The sequence below is a fragment of the Triticum aestivum genome, chromosome 7B, assembly GCF_018294505.1.
Source record: "Triticum aestivum cultivar Chinese Spring chromosome 7B, IWGSC CS RefSeq v2.1, whole genome shotgun sequence".
Taxonomy (NCBI): Eukaryota; Viridiplantae; Streptophyta; class Magnoliopsida; order Poales; family Poaceae; genus Triticum; species Triticum aestivum.
Genome location: NC_057813.1, coordinates 682,686,087 through 682,690,223, shown reverse-complemented (window position 1 = coordinate 682,690,223; position 4,137 = coordinate 682,686,087). Strand labels below are relative to the sequence as shown.

At 53.7% G+C, this 4,137-nt stretch overlaps 1 pseudogene; it reads right to left on the bottom strand.

The window, feature by feature from the left end:
- Nucleotides 1-388: 388 nt before the first annotated feature.
- Nucleotides 389-2,826, bottom strand: LOC123161609 (pentatricopeptide repeat-containing protein At4g33990-like; annotated as a pseudogene).
- Between the last annotated feature and the right edge of the window lie 1,311 nt (nucleotides 2,827-4,137).

Here is a 4,137-nt window from a genome sequence, read left to right as displayed (position 1 = left end):
CAGTCATATATCAGAAATGACCCAGGAGGCCAGGACTATAAAAGAGTCTAAAGCTGATCAGATAAATTTATGGATTATTGCAATTCAATGCCTGTAAGCAACAACAAACATGTTTTCCAGTTAAATTTTACCAGTTCAAGAATAGATGGGAGGAGTTTTGCTTAACTAAACAATTATGTATACTTCTTTACATTAGTAAACTATTTCAGTTCATTCCTAAATCTTCTTCAGTACATGAATTCTAACAGCATAATCGATCACTAGGTGCTTAGCTTGAGGAAACACGGTGTGCAGACAAAAATATTATATTGTACAACAACAAACCTTTTGTCCCAAGCAATGGGTAGACAAAAACATTATATTGCATTTTACCAAAAATCCCCACAAGAACAATGACCATGTTTAAAGTGGTGGAACCGATTTGAATCCCGGACAATGATCTCTCTCTCAGTTATTTTCGATATATATTTGGTGGCATTGTGGCAATCCCCACACACACGCAAATTCTTGTATATATGGAGCGGAGTTCTTGGAGGAGTATTTATGATGCCAAAGGCAATAGCTAATCTCTCACTGTGATTATTCAAGATGTGTTGCTTTTCATCCTCCTCTACATCCTGTAGGACAAAACTGTAGTCAGGAACATAACCTATACTTCTCATTTTGGCCAACAGATTCTGCAGCTCTGCCTGGATCTCTTCGTGTTGAGGGTGGGGTTCTGTCTGGTTGCCACTGTAAACACATTCACTGATCTTTTCACCTCTATTGAACTCCATCCAGGGGTTTTCTGCAAATTTTGGTGTCTGACCAAAGACCGCACTTCGTCAACTCCATCCCATTTCCCAACCTTCGCATACATGTTCGACATTAGAACATAATATCCAACATTCTCTGGATCAAGTTCAAACAGGTTTTGCGAAACCACTTTGCCCATTTCAACATTCCCATGAATCCTGCAAGCACCAAGCAGAGCGCCCCAAACAGCAGAATCAGGTTTAATTGGCATGTTATGTATAAAATCAAAAGCTTCCTGTAGCTGACCAACTCTGCCAAGCATGTCAACCATGCACGCATAATGTTTTGCAATGGGGATAATGCCGTATGTTATACGCATCATATCAAAGAAACTCCGGCCTTGGTCAACTAAGCCAGCATGACTACAGGCAGCCAACAGTGAAACAAATGTGACATGATCAGGATTAACTCCTTCCTGCTGCATTCGTGAGAAGACACTGAGAGCCTCTGCGGCATGCCCATGAACTCCAAGGCCAGCCATGATGGCATTCCAGGGACCTGTACTCCTACTCCTTTTAGGCATTTTTTCAAAGAAAAGCATTGCGTCCGCCAGCTTCCCACATTTAGCATACAAGTTCCAACATACACATCCAGATTGAATCCAGTCTTAACAGACAGAGCATGCATCCGCATGCCCTGCTGCAAGGCACCAAGTTGTGAGTATGCAGGCAAAACACTGACAATTGTCCCTTGAATAGGCTTCAGACCCTCATGCTTCTGCATACAACCATACGCCTCGATTGCCTCGTTTGCAAGTCCATTCTGCATATACCCCGTGATCAAAGTGTTCCAAGACACGGCATCTCGAACTGGCATGATCTCAAACATCCTCTGGGCAGCCTCAATCTTTGATAGCTTCGCGTACATATCAACCATAGCATTCCCTGCAATTATGTCACCCACATCCCACCCCCGCCGCGTCACATAGCAGTGCACTGACTTCCCACCGCGGTCATCTCCACACTGTGCGATAGCAGATGCCAGACTCACAAGCGTCAGCACGTCAGGGGAAACCCCACTGTCCCTCATACCATGAAACATCTTGACCGCAGCGGCGGCCTGCCCACCCTGCTCATACCCTGAGATGATCGAGTTCCACGTCACCAGATCGCGGCGCTCCATTCCATCAAACACCCGACGAGCCTCCTCCAGCATCCCGAGCTTTCCATACACATCGATCATCGCATTGCACACGAAGAGCTCCCTGTCCAGCCCGTGCTTCACCGCGTACACGTGCATGACCAGCGCAAGCACCCAGTCCCCGAGCAGCGCGCACATGGGCAGCACGCTCGAGACCGTCACCGAGTCGCCGGCGACGCCCTCCCCCGCCATCCGCCCGAGCAGGCGCACGGCCTCGGCGCCGCAGGCGTTGCGGCACAGCCCGGACAGCATCGCGTTCCAGGCGGGCAGGTCCCGCCCGGGCATTTCGTCGAACACCCCGTAGGCCTCCTCCACGCAGCCGAAGCGGAGGTAGGCGTGCACGAGGGAGCCCGACGCGAAGACGCACGGGCGGAGGAGGCCGAGCCGGAGCGCACAGGCGTGGAGCTGCGCCGCGGAGGCGTGGGCCGGGGCCGCGCGGATGAGCGGCGGGAAGGTGAAGGCGTCGGGGCGGAGGGGGCGGGCGCGGCGCAGGAGGTGGCGGAGGAGCGGGAAGGCGAGGCGAGGGAGCGCGGCGCGGGAGAAGGCGGCGATGAGGGTGTTGGCGAGGAGGAGCGGGGGCACCTGGAGCTGCGGGTCGAGGTTGCGGAGTTGGCCGGAGGTCACCAGCACCGCCTGGACGCCACGGGGCAGCGCCGCCGCTGGCATTGGTGTTCCGCGGGTGACCGCGCGCGCGGGGGGAGTCTTTCTTTTCCCTTTTTTTGTGTGTGTGCGTGTATACTGCCACACGAGTGCCTCGCCGGAGCGCCGAAGCACGGCCACGCAGCACGCCGGAGCGCCGTGCTGGGGCGCACACGGTGGTGATCCTGCCGCCAGGTGACAATGGCGAAGCTAGTCAGACAATATACAGCTGGGCGACTCAAACCCGTCTTAAACACCCGAACAGGCTCCGGTGACAGAAAATCGAGCCAGTCGAACGTCTCGAACCGGCATCAAACGCCAGGCTGTCCAGCCGCGTTTATATCCAACCCAAATATAAGGCAGACAGGACGCCTGGGCGCGTCCGTCTGACACACTTGGCCTGCCATCGACCTCACATACATCCCCTTCGATGAACGCAAGACCGCAGTCTGCTTGGTCCACTCCACTCTCTTCGTCCCCTCCTCTTCCCAATATGATCCATGGCGGATGACCACAACGGCTCCGGCTCTAATAATGACGAGAGTGGCGTCGATACGGTCGCTCTTTGCGTTGCTTTGCGCTCCTCCCATCTAGATCAAGGTGGCAGCAGCGGAAGCAGCTCATGGAGCGACGCACCATCCCCCTTCGTCCACCTTCGCAGTGTGGGCGACATTGTTCGGCCCTTCCATCCGGCGCGCGACATTGATGGGACCGTCGCTCGCTTCGCCCGACTCCAAGTACGCCGCCACCATACCCACTGTACCTCCAGAGGCCGTGCATGGGTACCGTTGGCTGCTTGTGCCCCTCGTCAGTGCGGGGTCGTGTCGTGTCGTGTTGGGCCACTGTCAACCGAAGAGAGGAGGTTGGAGACATAGGGGGCCGGGGGAGGAAGCCGTCGCGCTCGTCATGGACTGTGTCGACTCTGTAGTGCAGCGCCCTCCATTTATATACCGGCATTTTCCATAAGCATACAACAGCTATCCCTACAAAAATTCATCGCCGCGAAGGCCAGTAGCACTTGGAGCTCACCATGGTGGAGATCCGAGACAACGTCGTCCTAAGTGTTCCTTCATGTGATGGAGTACATCTAGGAAGGTCTCGGTGGAGGTCGTCTTCGACGCCATTGCCATCCCGACAGTTGCCACCCCCTCCAGCCTAGCCACCTAGGTCGATTGCGTAGCCGGATTGGATCTGACACCGCGCCACTGCGGATGGCCAATATGCCACCGCGCCATCGCGGATGTGACGATTTGTCACTATGTCGCTACCGATGGGTTGATATGCCATCGCATCGCCCCCTTTGACGGAGACTAGGTCGACAACAATCACATGCGAAGAAGCGTACAAGAGTTAGTGTGTTCGATGAGGTGAACATTGCGGCGATGGTGCTAGGGTTTGGCAACCCGTACACAAAGAGAAGGAAAGGGTGCGACCCGAGGTACTCACAACCCGCAAAAATCTTTTTTTTTGAGGGAAACCCGCAAAAATCTTTCCTATAGGCGGTTTCAGATTTCCAACTGCTTCCAAAGCTTTATATATATGGTTATTACACGCGGCTTGTTG